The sequence below is a fragment of the Styela clava genome, chromosome 10 (genome assembly GCF_964204865.1).
Source record: "Styela clava chromosome 10, kaStyClav1.hap1.2, whole genome shotgun sequence".
NCBI classification, from domain to species: domain Eukaryota; kingdom Metazoa; phylum Chordata; class Ascidiacea; order Stolidobranchia; family Styelidae; genus Styela; species Styela clava.
Window position 1 is genome coordinate 517,853 of NC_135259.1, and position 22,674 is coordinate 540,526.

At 34.4% G+C, this 22,674-nt stretch overlaps 1 protein-coding gene and 1 long non-coding RNA gene across 8 annotated transcripts in view; one reads left to right on the forward strand and one right to left on the reverse strand.

Moving 5' to 3' along the window:
* The window catches only part of LOC144428077 (S-phase kinase-associated protein 2-like), a 287,944-nt gene that overhangs the window by 46,984 nt on the left and 218,286 nt on the right, over nucleotides 1-22,674 (reverse strand). The window lies entirely within an intron of this gene.
* LOC144428133 (uncharacterized) lies at nucleotides 6,574-21,004 on the forward strand. Of its 5 annotated transcripts, none has more exons than XR_013478123.1 (4): nucleotides 6,574-7,053; nucleotides 14,438-14,570; nucleotides 17,189-17,330; nucleotides 18,095-18,317. It is a non-coding gene; the product is annotated as an uncharacterized LOC144428133 (long non-coding RNA). The 5 variants fall into 5 exon arrangements; XR_013478124.1 differs by having other exon boundaries at nucleotides 18,098-18,317; XR_013478125.1 differs by lacking the exon at nucleotides 6,574-7,053 and adding an exon at nucleotides 20,684-21,004 and having other exon boundaries at nucleotides 14,146-14,570.

Here is a 22,674-nt window from a genome sequence, read left to right on the forward strand (position 1 = left end):
CCTACCGACGCACATAAAAGTTTATATCAAGAAACATAGTAAAACACTAATACGCTTTAATAATACTATATTTATACTCGTTTCTTGATATTGATCAAAGTAAGAGTAAGATCAAAGATCAAAGTAAGTAAGACTGTAAGATATTATTTGATTAGTGATGGGACACAAAGTGTCACTATTGAGTAAGAGCGCTGTTTTGGGGGATCCCCTAACTTTCGATCGTTAAGTCAACGGTCTCTGACCGATATTCTCGTTTATTTCTAAATCAAATTACCACGAACTGCTTCAAGCCCCGCGGCAGTTGATATTTACTAACTCGCATTACCATTATTCTCTATACATAGTGTCAGTATCTCTTGGTATATTAGTAGTCGTCGGTAGATTCACATTGAGTTTTCGTGAGTCGTGACTTTGAGCAAATTTCCAATAGAAATGTCTCAGTGTTATGTTCGTTTTATATTATCAGCATTGATTATAGGCCATCACTTACTAAATAGCGATTACTGTTATTGACATTCTTTGTGCATTTCTTTCAACCCGTTGGTACTTTTTCGTTTTTAAATTTTCATCATTACTGTATCATTCCTTGTTTACCAGACCGGTCAAATATAACGTCATAATGAATATAAACACTGTTTTAATGACTTATAATTTGATATCAGATAAAAAACGATACAGGCGATTCCCCTGGTCGTCTATCTATGCATGCTGATCAACGTAGTAAAACGGTGTTTCAAATCATTGATGGATGAGGAGATTCTGATTACAAAGATTTGGAGAATAATAATGAGATACGTAAGTTCTTGAGACGTACGATATTTTCGACAATAACCCTGTTTAAAGAATCTTCTTATTCACATTAAGAAGCAATCATATATTTACGTTGTTTTGTTCAAAATCAAATTATTGACTAAAATTACTCATGTCTGTAGCTTTCAGATACTGGTATTTTTTCAAATTCATTACTTTCCAAGTTGAAGTAGTCACGAAATCTAGTCACAATATAAGACTTATTTTTGATTTAATTTTCGGTATAGTCAGTAATCTTCTCGTCATTTTATGAAATTATATTATACGCCGATTTGATCTCACTCACTCATTCATCCACACTTGATTACATCGCGAGCGAACACGGTTCTTCTTGTTTTGATAACATTTAAGAATGAGTTAATCTTCTACTTTCCTGGCTTACGTGAATGGAGACCATTGTCAACGTGCCCCATGCCCTGTCCCAGCCAAATCGATTTATTTCAACCATATTCAGCTTTCAAGCAACTCGACTCACAGCGATAAAGTGCCAATCTCACTTTCTGTGCCTCAAAGATTTGCCGCAATTGAATCCAACTTTAAATCTGTTTAATTCTTTCATAGCAATTAATACGATGGTACTTGAAACAAAATCAGGAACATCGACATCTCGAACGTAACCTACATAAAACAATGAACAAACTGAATATAACATGCGGATATCTAAACAAATCTTACAGTAGTGTACAGTGGCAATTAAAATTTACAAATATCAGCATATAACTAAATGCATAAAAATTATTTATAGATTTCTTTATTTGAGACTGATTAGATACTTACCCCATGTTTAGATCCCCAGGTGACACTATTCAATGAAGTTTAATCCAATGTGAACTCAATGTATCTTGCATGAATAAAATATGAAAGCAGCTGTTATTTATCTTGTATAACTATAATACAGCCCTAACCTGCAGTCAAAAATTATATTTTAATTACAATCGGGCACCTTCTAACTTCAATCCAAATTGGTATTTCTAACTGCAAAACGGAGAATACTAAAACCAATACTAAACATCAGAAACGTCTCCGAAGACACTAACTAACAATAAACATTAAGCTAGACAGTGACAATGCATATTAGCTGCTTGCTATCAATTTGCTAATTACAGTGAATAATCGAAACACTGTCGAAATACTGTTATTGGACACTGCGTCAGATGATATTCGTCGACTGCGTGACGTCATGCGTCATCATATTCAGAACTGAACTGAGTCCTAATAGGAGAGCTGTCGTTCAACATAACTGTGTCTAAATAACAAGTTCAAACAACTGCACTTAACAAACTAGTGCAATGAAAGTCATCAGTTAGCACATAATTATTTTAATCTTTTATACCGAGACCCCGACAATAATGGGAAAATGCGACATTTGAGGCAAACACCCCGCCAAGTTTTAAAAGAACAAATTAGCAAATCATTCATCAAGTTAGTGTTATAAATGATTTAACAATTTTAATTTTCGGGGAAATCAGCATTCCTAACCCCAAGTCAAATCCTTACTGGATAATTACTTTTTTTTAGTTAGAGCGGTGGCGGGGTTGTTTTTTGGCGCAGGATTTGTAAAAAAGATCCAAACGTTTCACATAAAAGTTACTCAACGTTGGGCTTCTTTGTTTTTGAATCAGGGGCTAAGGTGCACTGCACTGAGTAATACTTTCCTCAGTGGAGGTTAAAAAAAAACCAGACAGACTTTACTAGAGACAATCTTTTGTGGAGTACGATTTTGAACTCTGCTCATATTGCGTGTCATCTTCTATTTCTCATTTGCATGTCCGGGTTCGGAGAAATATTTTACTACAAGCGCATCTACGACTAAACGTGACCGCAACCGACGACTGTGAGCAATTCCTGAACCTGCAAAACGCAGTTGAAAATCGTGTCGTGCGGTGTGCTCAAGTCTTCAGCGATTGCAAAAAATCACTTTCAGCTTCCAGTACTTTTATCTGTTCAGTTGACCTACCGACGCACATAAAAGTTAATATCAAGAAGCAAAGTAAAACACTAAGACGCTTCAATAATACTATAACTATACTCGTTTCTTGATATTGAAAAAAAATGTTCGATTCTTATTCTATTGCAAATTTTGTTTTATCAATTTTTTAACACGAACGGGGTGCTTCGAACGCGATTTTATACATTTATATGTTTTTAAAAAACGCCAAATGATCTCAAGTATTGAAAAAATGAATCATTTCAAATGCAAGGAGTTTAGAAACGGTCTACTTAATCAATACTGGCTATGTGATTTTCAGATTTTTTTCAGTATTTGTTGGCGCGTTGGCCCGTTTTTCAGCTACTAATTTTAAGTCATATCTCAGATAAAATTTAGTAAATGAAAGGTCGGTACATATTCTCATTGGTAAAAAATACGTCGAGAAAGTTTTAGTCAAGATATTTTTTTTAATTAAATATTATGAGTTGTTCGGTCTTGTTGCAGGTATTTCTCGAGCGTGAGAATCTTTAATCTCACATACATTCAGAAAACACGAGTGCGCTTAAGCTTAAGCCTTTTATGTTTCATTTGTCCACATTGAAATGTTAGAAATAGGTTCTTCATGAACAATAATTAGTTAAAACAATGCAGTACATGCTTTATTTTTATTCCAGAGAGTCAGCGATACGAGCAAAAGACCGACTTTTATTAAACTGTGAAGCATTAGAGAAATATACACAAATTCTTTTAGAAAAGAGGAGAAAACAAACCAGATTCAGATAAGAGAAAAAGATAATAAGACTATTTTAGTGAAATGTGAGTTTGCTGTTGTATTTAGGCTATTTTTTAACTATTGAAACGCTAATGAAGTAAACCAGATTGAGATCAAAGATCTTTTGAGTAAGTTCGCGTGACTTTGCTTTGAGCAAATTTACAATGAAAACGTGTCAGTTGTATGGTCGTGTTATATTGCCAGCATTAGTTATAGGCTATCACTTACTGAATCGCGATTGCTGTCATTAACATTGTTTGTGCCAATTTCTTTTCAACCCAATGTTTCAATGACTAAATATATTTATGCATGTTGTAAGTTATCCTCAGCTGTGAAAAATGCCAATAGCGTGGGTCCTAAACGTTGGTAACTTTTGGTATTTAATCTTGCATCATTATTTCATGCTGCTTTGTTTTCCAGGCCGGTTTACAAATCAGTATGACGTCATAATGAATATAAACACTATTTTAATGAATCTAATTTGGCTGTTCGTCTATCTACGTTTGCTGACAAGTGTAGAATGTAGAATTGTATAAAGGTGTTTTAATGCAGTTGAAACTCTTGCCATGTAGTGGGCTTAAGTCTGTGGTAGTCGAAACTGCGCGAGGTCGAATTTCTCCAATATTACAATCTTTTTTGAAAGAAATGTATAATAGAATTCTTACATAAATTGTTTTAAATACGTAAATTTCTGTACAAATTCTTTACAACACGTCGAGAAAGTTTAAGTCAAGATATTTATTTTAAACGTCTGTACTTTTTTGATATTTAAACTTTTGTAATCATTATATCCGTTTTTATTCACCAGCAGACTGGCCATCGGTTCAGAATGACGTCAAAATGAATAGAAACATTATTTATGGAGTTATAATGTGATTGTTGATAAAAACCGATACAGACAAATACTTGCCGTTTGCTGCTGACCAATGTGGAGTGTAGAATCATATAAAGGTGTTTCAATTCATTAATAGAAGAGGAGATTCTGACTACAAAGATTTAGAGAAGCTTAATGAGAGGCGTAAGATTTTGAGGTGTAATATTTTTTTTTGGATATAATGCTTTTGAGGAACCTTCTGATTCACATATCAACGTAATGTTTTGCTAAAATCCAAATTATTGAATTAATATAATCACTCATATTTTTCAAAATGTTGTATTGCGCAAGTTTGAAGTGCTCCCGAAATCTCGTCACAACACGAGAAATTGATTTGATTTTAATTTTCGTATAGTCGGTAATCTTATCGTCATTTAATAAAATTATTTCACCCCAACTTGAGTTCACGCACTCATTTATTCACTCTGGATTACCTGCGGAAGAACCCAAAGTATGATATACTATGGACTATGGTCAATAGGGTAATTCCGGTGAAATGTGAGTTTGGTATTTATTTCAGGCGGGTTTGTAACTATTGAAACGCTAATGAAGTAAGCTTTTAATTCTTTCCTAGCAACAACAGAAATATTTAATTTTCAGAATCACGGAATACATGCCCATGACTGCATGGCATGGCTTGAATATGTGCATATCGAATGCCAATTTTAGTATATATGTTTATTTTGGACGTAAAAAATTAAAAACGTTTGATTCGTAGTTCATTGATAAACTTTCCTCTGTTGATAGTGTATCTCATCATATCTGAAGGTATGAAGCTGTCTAAACTATTGCAAACATAAATACTATTTTTAGTCGTTAATGGTTCCAAACTTGATAATATTGTATAACAGTATCAAATATAACGCGTTACTGTACAGAAAGCAATTATGTCGCGATCAAAAAGGAATAGGCTTGTTTGGTTTATAGTTAATTGTAATTTTTGTTTTTCGTCATCAAAAACAAGTTTTGGTTGAATTTGTAAATTGTTAAAAAAAATCACTTTTAGCTTTCAGTACTTTTAGCTGTTCAGTTGCACTTCCGACGCATATAAAAGTTTATATTTAGAATAAAAGTTAAAGACGTATACGCTTTAGTTTTGCTCGTTTCTTAATATCTTGAAAAATGTAGTCCATTGCAAATTTTATTTCCAATGATTTTTTAACTGATTATATCTGGGATTTTCAGTTGGTCGTGAATTGTTTCCGACTCTGCAATGTTATATATAGTGGTATCTCGAACACGAACACGGTTCTGTAAAGAAAACAACCAAGTCTCCTAGCTAGACCATTCAAAAGGGAATGTTTGCTTCTAGTTTATTGCTACTTTATATGTTCTACTACAAGGATTTTGTATATGTATATATATATTTAACAAATGCCAAATAATCTTAAGTAATGAAAAAAAAAGAATCATTTCGAATGCAAGGAAGTTAGATTCGGTCTATTTCTGTCAATGACCAAACGGTAACTTAATGAATACTGGATATGTGATTTTCAGATTTTTTTCAGTATTGTTGGCGCGTTGGTCCGTTCTTCAGTTACTTAGTAAATGTTTAGTAATATCTCAGATATAATTTAGTAAATGAAGGGCCGGTACATAATCTCATTGGTCACAAATAGGTTGAAATGAAAAAGTTATCCACGATAGTCATTTATCATTTACGCTGTATTTTCTTCATACGGTATTTCTAATATTTCAACCTGCTTGCCAGAATTTTTTAGATATTATCGCATATACGACATACACCTTAACTCTAAAGTTTTATTTTCTTTTAACTCTTGTCTCAAGTCGATCTACCTAAAGCTTATTCTTCTTACCTTTATTGTTATTTCTGGATGGTGACAATGAGTAAACAGAAATGGTCACAACCATAAGTTCGCGTTATGCATTGGGAAGTCTAACAATTTTAGCCGTCATATTCGGTTTACTGTGAGTTCTCACCCGTTTACAGTCAGTGAAATACCAGACAAAATATTCTATGCTTCGAGATTTTCTTCCGCGAGATTCAGCTATTTGGAATTCAATACCTCATAGTTATTTTTTAATCAAATTAACACGAACTGATTCAAGCCTCGCGTCAGTTGACATTTACTAACTCGCATTATCATTATCACTCTCTATGCATAGTGTCAGTATCTCTTGGTATATTAGTAGTCGTCGGTATCTTCACTTTGAGTTTTCGTGACTTTGAGCAAATTTCCAATAGAAACGTCTCAGTGTTATGGTCGTTTTAAATTATCAGCATTAATTATAGGCTATCACTCACTAAATCGCGATTGCTGTTATTGACGTTCCTCGTGCCAATTTCCTTTCAACTCAATGGTTCAGTGACTGAATTTATTTAGGCATGTTTCAAGTCATGCTCAGCTGTAAAAATGTTAGAAGCGTAAGTGCTATACGTTGGCACTTTTTTGGTATTTAAATTTTCATCATTACTGTATCATTCCTTGTTTACCAGGCCGGTCAAATATGACGTCATAATGAATATAAACACTGTTTTAATGACTTATAATTTGATTGCAGATAAAAACCGATACAGGCGATTCCCTGCTTGTCTATCTATGTATGCTGACCAACGTAGATTGAAGATTTGTATAACGGTGTTTCAATTCACTGATGGAAGAAAAGATTCCAACAAAAAAGATTTGGAGAAGAATAATGACATGCGTAAGTTTTTGAGACGTACGATATTTTCGACAATATCCCTGTTTAAAGAATCATCTTATTCACATTAAAAAGTAATCATATATTAACGTTATGTTTTGTTCAAAATCAAATTATTGACTAAAAATACTCATGTCTGTAGCTTTCAGATACTGGTATTTTTCCAAATGTCCAATTCCAAATTTCCCTGTCCCAGCCAAATCGATTTATTGCCAACTATGTTCAGTTTTCAAGCAACTCGACTCACAGCGATAAAGTGCCCTTCTCGCTTTCTTTGCCTCAAAGTTTTGCCGCAATTGAATCCAAATTAAAATCGGTTTTATTCTTTCATAACACTTCATACGATGGTACTTGAAACAAAATCAGGAACGTCGACATCTCGAACGAAACCTACAGAAAACAATGAACAAACCGAATATAACATGCGGATATCTAAACAAATCTTACAGTAGTGTACAGTGGCAATTAAAATTTACAAATATCAGCACATAACTAAATGCATAAAATTATTTATAGATTACTTTTTTGAGACTGATTAGATACATACCCCATGTTTTAGATCCCCAGGTGACACTATCCAATAAAGTTTTATCCAAAGTGAACTCAATGTATCTTGCATTACTAAAATCTAAAAGCCGCTATTATTTACCTGATATACCTATAATACATTACAGCCCCAACCTGCAGTCAAAAACTATATATTAATTACAATCGGGCACTTCGCATTTAACCCCGAATCTGACTTCAATCCAAATTGGTATTTCTAACTGCAAAATTAGTAATACTAAAACCAATACTAAACATCAGATACGTCTCCGAAGACACTAACAATGAACATTAAACTAGACAGTGACAATGCATCCGAGCTGATTGCTATCAATTTGCTAATTACAGTGATTAATCGAAAACTGTCGAAATACTGTTATGGGACACTGCGTCAGACGATTTTCGTCCATTGCGTAACATAATGCGTCATTATATCCAGAACTGAACTGAGTCCTTATGGGAGAGCTGTCGTTCAACATAACTGTGTCTAAATAACAAGTTCAAACAATTACACTTAACGAACTAGTGCAGGGATGGCGAACCACTGACCCACGTTTCACAAAGTGACTCACCGCGTTTTATTCGTGACCCGCCAAGGCACGAATAAAATAAAAATAAAATGCTAACATATTAGTAATAAAAATTGATAAAACCGGTCATAAATTAATCTAACAATAACTAAACTATTATAATGTACCGTCGGGGCCGTGATCGCTTATTCTCAAATTGTTAATTTTTGAACCGGTATGGATATTTTCAAAACCCCTAATCTTAGACGCAAGTCTGCACCGCCGTGTACCGTTATTCAGCTATTGGCTCTGATATCGTTAATGACATAACAATGCAATTGATCTGTTTATTTCTCGCAACGTCGAGATAATACGAGAACTAGATGCCACTTTGATTTTTATTAGTTTATCGCCTAAAATGCCGTTGAGAAAAAAAAATTTCAGACTTGAAATAAAAACCTAGAAATCTGAAATAACAACGGGGCAGTGTAGAAGTGCTCTAATGAGGTTGAAAACTGATCAAAAAATATAACACTATCAGAGTGGAGTTCCCTCCAGACGCTTTGGAACAGTGAAATAGTTTGTCGCATCGTCATAAACGTTTTTGGTAATTCATATCCGTGTTTTCGTACTCTTATTTCATAAAATCGAATGCCATAAAAAGTCCCTGATAGGAGTACTGCATAAGTAAAGCCCAAAACTACACCAACACCAACAGAAACTCATAAGATTTGTTTCAGAAGTTTTTTTATAGATACAAACATTGATTAAATATCTGTGACCCACTCTCTTCTTTTACGCGATAAAAATATTATTTTCGACCCATTCATCGAAAAAGGCTCGCCATCCCTGAACTAGTGCAATGAAAATCATTATTTAGCACATAATTATTCGATTCTTTTATACCAAGACCCTGACAATAATGGGAAAATGCGAGATTTGAGACAAACACCCCGCTAAGTTTTAAAAGAACAAATTAGCAAATCATTCGTAAAGTTAGGGTTATAAATGATTTAAAAGTTTTAATTTCTGGAGTAATCAGCATTCCTAACCCCAAGCCAAACCCTAACTGGGTAATTGCTTTTTTTAGTCAGAGCGGTGGCGGATTCGTTTTTTGGCGCAGGATTTGTAAAAATGATCCAAAGTTTCACATAAAAGTTACTCCACGTTGGGTTTCTTTGTTTTTGAATCAGGAACTAAGTTTGCCCTGAGTAATACTTTGCTCTGTGGAGGTTAAATAAAAACCAGACAGACTTTACTAGAGACTTCGAGAACATTTGAAACAATCTCTTGTGAAGTACGATTTTGAACTCTGCTCATATTGCGTGTCATCTGCTATGTCTCATTTGCATGTCCGGGTTCGGAGAAATGTTTTACGACAAGCGCTTCTACGACTAAATGTGACCGCAACCGACGACTGTGAGCAGCAATGAGGCAATTCCTGAACCTGCAAAACGCAGTTGAAACTCGTGCCGTGCGGTGTGCTCAAGTCTTCAGCGATTGCAAAAATTCACTTTCAGCTTTCAGTACTTTTATCTGTTCAGCTGACCTACCGACGCACATAAAAGTTTATATCAAGAAACATAGTAAAACACTAATACGCTTTAATAATACTATATTTATACTCGTTTCTTGATATTGATCAAAGTAAGAGTAAGATCAAAGATCAAAGTAAGTAAGACTGTAAGATATTATTTTATTAGTGATGGGACACAAAGTGTCACTATGGAGTAAGAGCGCTGTTTTGGGGGATTCCCTAACTTTCGATCGTTAAGTCAACGGTCTCTGACCGATATTCTCGTTTATTTCTTAATCAAATTAACACGAACTGCTTCAAGCCTCGCGGCAGTTGATATTTACTAACTCGCATTACCATTATTCTCTATACATATAGTGTCGTTATCTCTTGGTATATTAGTAGTCGTCGGTAGCTTCACATTGAGTTTTCGTGACTTTGAGCAAATTTCCAAAGAAACGTCTCAGTGTTATGTTCGTTTTATATTATCAGCATTAATTATGGACTATCACTTACTAAATCGCGAATGCTGTTATTGACATTCTTTGTGCCAATTTCCTTTCAATCCAATGGTTCAGTGACTGAATTCATTTACGCATGTTTCAAGTCATCCTCAGCTGTGAAAAATGTTAAAAGCGTAGGTGCTACACGTTGGTACTTTTTTGGTATGTAAATTTTCATCATTATTACTTATCGATTTCAATCAGTAAGTATGTTGATAGGTATTTGTCTGTATGTCTGTATGTTTGTCTGTTAGATGCACGCGATATCTCACGAAAGCGAGATTGAATCTGCTCCAGATTTCGCATGTGAATTCATCTTATCTCGGACCAGAAGCCTATTAAATTTGGGCGAATTATGTCGTATAATTAGCGAGTTATCAATCAATTATTGATATAGTGATCTAGATTTTTGTAAAGCGAGAGAATTTTGAGACCCGCCGAGTGTGTGTGTGCGATGCGCAGTGCGCAAGTTACAAGAGCGGATGAATCGAAACTGCAGTTTCTGTTTTGGGGGATTCCCCAACTATCGATCGATAAGTCTTCGGTTTCCAACCGATATTCTCGTTGTATCCTTCCTTGTTTGCCAGACCGGTCCAATATGACGTCATAATGAATATAAACACTGTTTTAATGAATTATAATTTATTGCAGATAAATACCGATAAAGGCGATTCCCTGCTCGTCTATCTATGTATGGTGACCAACGTAGAATGTAGATTTGTATGATGATGTTTCAATTCATTGATGGAAGAGGAGATTCTGACTACAAAGATTTGGAGAAGAATAATGACATACGTAAGTTTTTGAGACGTACGATATTTTCGACAATAACCCTGTTTAAAGAATCTTCTTATTCACATTGAAAAGCAATTATATATAACGTTATGTTTTGTTCGAAATCAAAATTATTGACTGAAAATACTCATGTCTGTAGCTTCCAGATACTGGTATTTTTTCCAAATGCATTACTTTACAAATTGAAGTATTCCCGAAATCTAGTCACAATGTAAGAAATATTTTTGATTTTATTATCCGTATATAGTCAGTAATCTTCTCGTCATTTTATGAAATTATATTATACTCCGAGTTGATCTCACTCACTCATTCATCCACACTTGATAACCTCGCGAGCAAACACGGTTCTTCTTGTTTTGATAACATTTAAGAATGAGTTAACCTTCTGCTTTCCTGGCTTACGTGAATGGAGACCATTGTCAACGTGCCCCATGCCCTGTCCCAGCCAAATCGATTTATTGTCAACTATATTCAGCTTTCAAGCAACTCGACTCACAGCGATAAAGTGCCCTTCTCGCTTTCTTTGCCTCAAAGTTTTGCCGCAATTGAATCCAACTTAAAATCAGTTTTATTCTTTCATAACACTTCATACGATGGTACTTGAAACAAAATCAGGAACGTCGACATCTCGAACGAAACCTACAGAAAACAATGAACAAACCGAATATAACATGCGGATATCTAAACAAATCTTACAGTAGTGTACAGTGGCAATTAAAATTTACAAATATCAGCACATAACTAAATGCATAAAATTATTTATAGATTACTTTTTTTGAGACTGATTAGATACATACGCCATGTTTTAGATCCCCAGGTGACACTATCCAATAAAGTTTTATCCAAAGTGAACTCAATGTATCTTGCATTACTAAAATCTAAAAGCCGCTGTTATTTACCTGATATACCTATAATACAGCCCCAACCTGCAGTCAAAAACTATATATTACTTACAATCGGGCACTTCGGATTTAACCCCGAATCTGACTTCAATCCAAATTGGTATTTCTAACTGCAAAATTAGTAATACTAAAACCAATACTAAACATCGGAAACGTCTCCGAAGACACTAACAATGAACATTAAGCTAGACAGTGACAATGCATCCGAGCTGATTGCTATCAATTTGCTAATTACAGTGATTAATCGAAAACTGTCGAAATACTGTTATGGGACACTGCGTCAGACGATTTTCGTCCATTGCGTAACGTAATGCGTCATTATATTCAGAACTGAACTGAGTCCTTATAGGAGAGCTGTCGTTCAACATAACTGTGTCTAAATAACAAGTTCAAACAATTACACTTAACGAACTAGTGCAGGGATGGCGAACCACTGACCCACGTGTCACAAAGTGACTCACCGCGTTTTATTCGTGACCCGCCAAGGCACGAATAAAATAAAAATAAAATGCTAACATATTAGTAATAAAAATTGATAAAACCGGTCATAAATTAATCTAACAATAACTAAACTATTATAATGTACCGTCGGGGCCGTGATCGCTTATTCTCAAATTGTTAATTTTTGAACCGGTATGGATATTTTCAAAACCCCTAATCTTAGACGCAAGTCTGCTCCGCCGTGTACCGTTATTCAGCTATTGGCTCTGATATAGTTAATGACATAACAATGCAATTGATCTGTTTATTTCTCGCAACGTCGAGATAATACGAGAACTAGATGCCACTTTGATTTTTATTAGTTTATCGCCTACAATGCCGTTGAGAAAAAAAAATTTCAGACTTGAAATAAAAACCTAGAAATCTGATATAACAACGGGGCAGTGTAGAAGTGCCTTAATGTGGTTGAAAACTGATCAAAAAATATAACACTATCAGAGTGGAATTCCCTCCAAACGCTTTGGAACAGTGAAATAGTTTGCCGCATCGTCATAAACGTTTTTGGTAATTCATATCCGTGTTTTCGTACTCTTATTTCATAAAATCGAATGCCATAAAAAGTCCCTGATAGAAGTACTGCATAAGTAAAGCCCAAAACTACACCAACACCAACAGAAACTCATAAGATTTGTTTCAGAAGTTTTTTTTATAGATACAAACATTGATTAAATATATGTGACCCACTCTCTTCTTGTACGCGATAAAAATATTATTTTCGACCCATTCATCGAAAAAAGTTCGCCATCCCTGAACTAGTGCAATGAAAATCATTATTTAGCACATAATTATTCGATTCTTTTATACCAAGACCCTGACAATAATGGGAAAATGCGAGATTTGAGACAAATACCCCGCTAAGTTTTAAAAGAACAAATTTGCAAATCATTCGTAAAGTTAGGGTTATAAATGATTTAAAAGTTTTAATTTCCGGAGTAATCAGCATTCCTAACCCCAAGCCAAACCCTAACTGGATAATTGCTTTTTTTAGTCAGAGCGGTGGCGGGTTCGATTTTTGGCGCAGGATTTGTAAAAAGGATCCAAAGTTTCACATAAAAGTTACTCCACGTTGGGTTTCTTTGTTTTTGAATCAGGAACTAAGTTTGCCCTGAGTAATACTTTGCTCTGTGGAGGTTAAATAAAAACCAGACAGACTTTACTAGAGACTTCGAGAACATTTGAAAAAATCTCTTGTGAAGTACGATTTTGAACTATGCTCATATTGCGTGTCATCTGCTATGTCTCATTTGCATGTCCGGGTTCGGAGAAATGTTTTACGACAAGCGCTTCTACGACTAAATGTGACCGCAGCCGACGACTGTGAGCAGCAATGAGGCAATTCCTGAACCTGCAAAACGCAGTTGAAACTCGTGCCGTGCGGTGTGCTCAAGTCTTCAGCGATTGCAAAAATTCACTTTCAGCTTTCAGTACTTTTATCTGTTCAGTTGACCTACCGACGCACATAAAAGTTTATATCAAGAAACATAGTAAAACACTAATACGCTTTAATAATACTATATTTATACTCGTTTTTTGATATTGATCAAAGTAAGAGTAAGATCAAAGATCAAAGATCAAAGTAAGTAAGACTGTAAGATATTATTTGATTAGTGATGGGACACAAAGTGTCACTATTGAGTAAGAGCGCTGTTTTGGGGGATCCCCTAACTTTCGATCGTTAAGTCAACGGTCTCTGACCGATATTCTCGTTTATTTCTAAATCAAATTAACACGAACTGCTTCAAGCCTCGCGGCAGTTGATATTTACTAACTCGCATTACCATTATTCTCTATACATAGTGTCAGTATCTCTTGGTATATTAGTAGTCGTCGGTAGATTCACATTGAGTTTTCGTGAGTCGTGACTTTGAGCAAATTTCCAATAGAAACGTCTCAGTGTTATGTTCGTTTTATATTATCAGCATTGATTATAGGCCATCACTTACTAAATAGCGATTACTGTTATTGACATTCTTTGTGCATTTCTTTCAACCCGTTGGTACTTTTTCGTTTTTAAATTTTCATCATTACTGTATCATTCCTTGTTTACCAGACCGGTCAAATATAACGTCATAATGAATATAAACACTGTTTTAATGACTTATAATTTGATATCAGATAAAAAACGATACAGGCGATTCCCCTGCTCGTCTATCTATGCATGCTGATCAACGTAGTAAAGCGGTGTTTCAAATCATTGATGGAAGAGGAGATTCTGATTACAAAGATTTGGAGAAGAATAATGAGATACGTAAGTTCTTGAGACGTACGATATTTTCGACAATAACCCTGTTTAAAGAATCTTCTTATTCACATTAAAAAGCAATCATATATTTACGTTGTTTTGTTCAAAATCAAATTATTGACTAAAATTACTCATGTCTGTAGCTTTCAGATACTGGTATTTTTTCAAATTCATTACTTTCCAAGTTGAAGTAGTCACGAAATCTAGTCACAATATAAGACTTATTTTTGATTTAATTTTCGGTATAGTCAGTAATCTTCTCGTCATTTTATGAAATTAAATTATACGCCGATTTGATCTCACTCACTCATTCATCCACACTTGATTACATCGCGAGCGAACACGGTTCTTCTTGTTTTGATAACATTTAAGAATGAGTTAATCTTCTACTTTCCTGGCTTACGTGAATGGAGACCATTGTCAACGTGCCCCATGCCCTGTCCCAGCCAAATCGATTTATTTCAACCATATTCAGCTTTCAAGCAACTCGACTCACAGCGATAAAGTGCCAATCTCACTTTCTGTGCCTCAAAGATTTGCCGCAATTGAATCCAACTTTAAATCTGTTTAATTCTTTCATAGCAATTAATACGATGGTACTTGAAACAAAATCAGGAACATCGACATCTCGAACGTAACCTACATAAAACAATAAACAAACTGAATATAACATGCGGATATCTAAACAAATCTTACAGTAGTGTACAGTGGCAATTAAAATTTACAAATATCAGCAGATAACTAAATGCATAAAATTATTTATAGATTTCTTTATTTGAGACTGATTAGATACTTACCCCATGTTTAGATCCCCAGGTGACACTATTCAATGAAGTTTAATCCAATGTGAACTCAATGTATCTTGCATGACTAAAATATGAAAGCAGCTGTTATTTATCTTGTATAACTATAATACAGCCCTAACCTGCAGTCAAAAATTATATTTTAATTACAATCGGGCACCTTCTAACTTCAATCCAAATTGGTATTTCTAACTGCAAAACGGAGAATACTAAAACCAATACTAAACATCAGAAACGTCTCCGAAGACACTAACTAACAATAAACATTAAGCTAGACAGTGACAATGCATATTAGCTGCTTGCTATCAATTTGCTAATTACAGTGAATAATCGAAACACTGTCGAAATACTGTTATTGGACACTGCGTCAGATGATATTCGTCGACTGCGTGACGTCATGCGTCATCATATTCAGAACTGAACTGAGTCCTAATAGGAGAGCTGTCGTTCAACATAACTGTGTCTAAATAACAAGTTCAAACAACTGCACTTAACAAACTAGTGCAATGAAAGTCATCAGTTAGCACATAATTATTTTAATCTTTTATACCGAGACCCCGACAATAATGGGAAAATGCGACATTTGAGGCAAACACCCCGCCAAGTTTTAAAAGAACAAATTAGCAAATCATTCATCAAATTAGTGTTATAAATGATTTAACAATTTTAATTTTCGGGGAAATCAGCATTCCTAACCCCAAGTCAAATCCTTACTGGATAATTACTTTTTTTTAGTTAGAGCGGTGGCGGGGTTGTTTTTTGGCGCAGGATTTGTAAAAAAGATCCAAACGTTTCACATAAAAGTTACTCAACGTTGGGCTTCTTTGTTTTTGAATCAGGGGCTAAGGTGCACTGCACTGAGTAATACTTTCCTCAGTGGAGGTTAAAAAAAAACCAGACAGACTTTACTAGAGACAATCTTTTGTGGAGTACGATTTTGAACTCTGCTCATATTGCGTGTCATCTTCTATTTCTCATTTGCATGTCCGGGTTCGGAGAAATATTTTACTACAAGCGCATCTACGACTAAACGTGACCGCAACCGACGACTGTGAGCAATTCCTGAACCTGCAAAACGCAGTTGAAAATCGTGTCGTGCGGTGTGCTCAAGTCTTCAGCGATTGCAAAAAATCACTTTCAGCTTCCAGTACTTTTATCTGTTCAGTTGACCTACCGACGCACATAAAAGTTAATATCAAGAAGCAAAGTAAAACACTAAGACGCTTTAATAATACTATAACTATACTCGTTTCTTGATATTGAAAAAAAATGTTCGATTCTTATTCTATTGCAAATTTTGTTTTATCAATTTTTTAACACGAACGGGGTGCTTCGAACGCGATTTTATACATTTATATGTTTTTAAAAAACGCCAAATGATCTCAAGTATTGAAAAAATGAATCATTTCAAATGCAAGGAGTTTAGAAACGGTCTACTTAATCAATACTGGCTATGTGATTTTCAGATTTTTTTCAGTATTTGTTGGCGCGTTGGCCCGTTTTTCAGCTACTAATTTTAAGTCATATCTCAGATAAAGTTTAGTAAATGAAAGGTCGGTACATATTCTCATTGGTAAAAAATACGTCGAGAAAGTTTTAGTCAAGATATTTATTTTAATTAAATATTATGAGTTGTTCGGTCTTGTTGCAGGTATTTCTCGAGCGTGAGAATCTTTAATCTCACATACATTCAGAAAACACGAGTGCGCTTAAGCTTAAGCCTTTTATGTTTCATTTGTCCACATTGAAATGTTAGAAATAGGTTCTTCATGAACAATAATTAGTTAAAACAATGCAGTACATGCTTTATTTTTATTCCAGAGAGTCAGCGATACGAGCAAAAGACCGACTTTTATTAAACTGTGAAGCATTAGAGAAATATACACAAATTCTTTTAGAAAAGAGGAGAAGACAAACCAGATTCAGATAAGAGAAAAAGATAATAAGACTATTTTAGTGAAATGTGAGTTTGCTGTTGTATTTAGGCTATTTTGTAACTATTGAAACGCTAATGAAGTAAACCAGATTGAGATCAAAGATCTTTTGAGTAAGTTCGCGTGACTTTGCTTTGAGCAAATTTACAATGAAAACGTGTCAGTTGTATGGTCGTGTTATATTGCCAGCATTAGTTATAGCCTATCACTTACTGAATCGCGATTGCTGTCATTAACATTGTTTGTGCCAATTTCTTTTCAACCCAATGTTTCAATGACTAAATATATTTATGCATGTTGTAAGTTATCCTCAGCTGTGAAAAATGCCAATAGCGTGGGTCCTAAACGTTGGTAACTTTTGGTATTTAATCTTGCATCATTATTTCATGCTGCTTTGTTTTCCAGGCCGGTTTACAAATCAGTATGACGTCATAATGAATATAAACACTATTTTAATGAATCTAATTTGGCTGTTCGTCTATCTACGTTTGCTGACAAGTGTAGAATGTAGAATTGTATAAAGGTGTTTTAATGCAGTTGAAACTCTTGCCATGTAGTGGGCTTAAGTCTGTGGTAGTCGAAACTGCGCGAGGTCGAATTTCTCCAATATTACAATCTTTTTTGAAAGAAATGTATAATAGAATTCTTACATAAATTGTTTTAAATACGTAAATTTCTGTACAAATTCTTTACAACACGTCGAGAAAGTTTAAGTCAAGATATTTATTTTAAACGCGTGTACCTTTTTGATATTTAAACTTTTGTAATCATTATATCCGTTTTTATTCACCAGCAGACTGGCCATCGGTTCAGAATGACGTCAAAATGAATAGAAACATTATTTATGGAGTTATAATGTGATTGTTGATAAAAACCGATACAGACAAATACTTGCCGTTTGCTGCTGACCAATGTGGAGTGTAGAATCATATAAAGGTGTTTCAATTCATTGATAGAAGAGGAGATTCTGACTACAAAGATTTAGAGAAGCTTAATGAGAGGCGTAAGATTTTGAGGTGTAATATTTTTTTTTGGATATAATGCTTTTGAGGAACCTTCTGATTCACATATCAACGTAATGTTTTGCTAAAATCCAAATTATTGAATTAATATAATCACTCATATTTTTCAAAATGTTGTATTGCGCAAGTTTGAAGTGCTCCCGAAATCTCGTCACAACACGAGAAATTGATTTGATTTTAATTTTCGTATAGTCGGTAATCTTATCGTCATTTAATAAAATTATTTCACCCCAACTTGAGTTCACGCACTCATTTATTCACTCTGGATTACCTGCGGAAGAACCCAAAGTATGATATACTATGGACTATGGTCAATAGGGTAATTCCGGTGAAATGTGAGTTTGGTATTTATTTCAGGCGGGTTTGTAACTATTGAAACGCTAATGAAGTAAGCTTTTAATTCTTTCCTAGCAACAACAGAAGTATTTAATTTTCAGAATCACGGAATACATGCCCATGACTGCATGGCATGGCTTGAATATGTGCATATCGAATGCCAATTTTAGTATATATGTTTATTTTGGACGTAAAAAATTAAAAACGTTTGATTCGTAGTTCATTGATAAACTTTCCTCTGTTGATAGTGTATCTCATCATATCTGAAGGTATGAAGCTGTCTAAACTATTGCAAACATAAATACTATTTTTAGCCGTTAATGGTTCCAAACTTGATAATATTGTATAATAGTATCAAATATAACGCGTTACTGTACAGAAAGCAATTATGTCGCGATCAAAAAGGAATAGGCTTGTTTGGTTTATAGTTAATTGTAATTTTTGTTTTTCGTCATCAAAAACAAGTTTTGGTTGAATTTGTAAATTGTTAAAAAAAATCACTTTTAGCTTTCAGTACTTTTAGCTGTTCAGTTGCACTTCCGACGCATATAAAAGTTTATATTTAGAATAAAAGTTAAAGACGTATACGCTTTAGTTTTGCTCGTTTCTTAATATCTTGAAAAATGTAGTCCATTGCAAATTTTATTTCCAATGATTTTTAACTGATTATATCTGGGATTTTCAGTTGGTCGTGAATTGTTTCCGACTCTGCAATGTTATATATAGTGGTATCTCGAACACGAACACGGTTCTGTAAAGAAAACAACCAAGTCTCCTAGCTAGACCATTCAAAAGGGAATGTTTGCTTCTAGTTTATTGCTACTTTATATGTTCTACTACAAGGATTTTGTATATGTATATATATATTTAACAAATGCCAAATAATCTTAAGTAATGAAAAAAAAAAGAATCATTTCAAATGCAAGGAAGTTAGATTCGGTCTATTTCTGTCAATGACCAAACGGTAACTTAATGAATACTGGATATGTGATTTTCAGATTTTTTTCAGTATTGTTGGCGCGTTGGTCCGTTCTTCAGTTACTTAGTAAATGTTTAGTAATATCTCAGATATAATTTAGTAAATGAAAGGCCGGTACATAATCTCATTGGTCACAAATAGGTTGAAATGAAAAAGTTATCCACGATAGTCATTTATCATTTACGCTGTATTTTCTTCATACGGTATTTCTAATATTTCAACCTGCTTGCCAGAATTTTTTAGATATTATCGCATATACGACATACACCTTAACTCTAAAGTTTTATTTTCTTTTAACTCTTGTCTCAAGTCGATCTACCTAAAGCTTATTCTTCTTACATTTAGTGTTAATTCTGGATGGTGTGAATGAGTAAACAGAAATGGTCACAACCATAAGTTCGCGTTATGCATTGGGAAGTCTAACAATTTTAGCCGTCATATTCGGTTTACTGTGAGTTCTCACCCGTTTACAGTCAGTGAAATACCAGACAAAATATTCTATGCTTCGAGATTTTCTTCCGCGAGATTCAGCTATTTGGAATTCAATACCTCATAGTTATTTTTTAATCAAATTAACACGAACTGATTCAAGCCTCGCGTCAGTTGACATTTACTAACTCGCATTATCATTATTACTCTCTATGCATAGTGTCAGTATCTCTTGGTATATTAGTAGTCGTCGGTATCTTCACTTTGAGTTTTCGTGACTTTGAGCAAATTTCCAATAGAAACGTCTCAGTGTTATGGTCGTTTTAAATTATCAGCATTAATTATAGGCTATCACTCACTAAATCGCGATTGCTGTTATTGACGTTCCTCGTGCCAATTTCCTTTCAACTCAATGGTTCAGTGACTGAATTTATTTAGGCATGTTTCAAGTCATGCTCAGCTGTAAAAATGTTAGAAGCGTAAGTGCTATACGTTGGCACTTTTTTGGTATTTAAATTTTCATCATTACTGTATCATTCCTTGTTTACCAGGCCGGTCAAATATGACGTCATAATGAATATAAACACTGTTTTAATGACTTATAATTTGATTGCAGATAAAAACCGATACAGGCGATTCCCTGCTTGTCTATCTATGTATGCTGACCAACGTAGAATGAAGATTTGTATAACGGTGTTTCAATTCACTGATGGAAGAAAAGATTCCAACAAAAAAGATTTGGAGAAGAATAATGACATGCGTAAGTTTTTGAGACGTACGATATTTTCGACAATATCCCTGTTTAAAGAATCATCTTATTCACATTAAAAAGTAATCATATATTAACGTTATGTTTTGTTCAAAATCAAATTATTGACTAAAAATACTCATGTCTGTAGCTTTCAGATACTGGTATTTTTCCAAATGTCCAATTCCAAATTTCCCTGTCCCAGCCAAATAGATTTATTGCCAACTATGTTCAGTTTTCAAGCAACTCGACTCACAGCGATAAAGTGCCCTTCTCGCTTTCTTTGCCTCAAAGTTTTGCCGCAATTGAATCCAAATTAAAATCGGTTTTATTCTTTCATAACACTTCATACGATGGTACTTGAAACAAAATCAGGAACTTCGACATCTCGAACGAAACCTACAGAAAACAATGAACAAACCGAATATAACATGCGGATATCTAAACAAATCTTACAGTAGTGTACAGTGGCAATTAAAATTTACAAATATCAGCACATAACTAAATGCATAAAATTATTTATAGATTACTTTTTTTGAGACTGATTAGATACATACCCCATGTTTTAGATCCCCAGGTGACACTATCCAATAAAGTTTTATCCAAAGTGAACTCAATGTATCTTGCATTACTAAAATCTAAAAGCCGCTATTATTTACCTGATATAACTATAATACATTACAGCCCCAACCTGCAGTCAAAAACTATATATTAATTACAATCGGGCACTTCGCATTTAACCCCGAATCTGACTTCAATCCAAATTGGTATTTCTAACTGCAAAATTAGTAATACTAAAACCAATACTAAACATCAGATACGTCTCCGAAGACACTAACAATGAACATTAAACTAGACAGTGACAATGCATCCGAGCTGATTGCTATCAATTTGCTAATTACAGTGATTAATCGAAAACTGTCGAAATACTGTTATGGGACACTGCGTCAGACGATTTTCGTCCATTGCGTAACATAATGCGTCATTATATCCAGAACTGAACTGAGTCCTTATGGGAGAGCTGTCGTTCAACATAACTGTGTCTAAATAACAAGTTCAAACAATTACACTTAACGAACTAGTGCAGGGATGGCGAACCACTGACCCACGTGTCACAAAGTGACTCACCGCGTTTTATTCGTGACCCGCCAAGGCACGAATAAAATAAAAATAAAATGCTAACATATTAGTAATAAAAATTGATAAAACCGGTCATAAATTAATCTAACAATAACTAAACTATTATAATGTACCGTCGGGGCCGTGATCGCTTATTCTCAAATTGTTAATTTTTGAACCGGTATGGATATTTTCAAAACCCCTAATCTTAGACGCAAGTCTGCACCGCCGTGTACCGTTATTCAGCTATTGGCTCTGATATCGTTAATGACATAACAATGCAATTGATCTGTTTATTTCTCGCAACGTCGAGATAATACGAGAACTAGATGCCACTTTGATTTTTATTAGTTTATCGCCTAAAATGCCGTTGAGAAAAAAAAATTTCAGACTTGAAATAAAAACCTAGAAATCTGAAATAACAACGGGGCAGTGTAGAAGTGCTCTAATGAGGTTGAAAACTGATCAAAAAATATAACACTATCAGAGTGGAATTCCCTCCAGACGCTTTGGAACAGTGAAATAGTTTGCCGCATCGTCATAAACGTTTTTGGTAATTCATATCCGTGTTTTCGTACTCTTATTTCATAAAATCGAATGCCATAAAAAGTCCCTGATAGGAGTACTGCATAAGTAAAGCCCAAAACTACACCAACACCAACAGAAACTCATAAGATTTGTTTCAGAAGTTTTTTTATAGATACAAACATTGATTAAATATCTGTGACCCACTCTCTTCT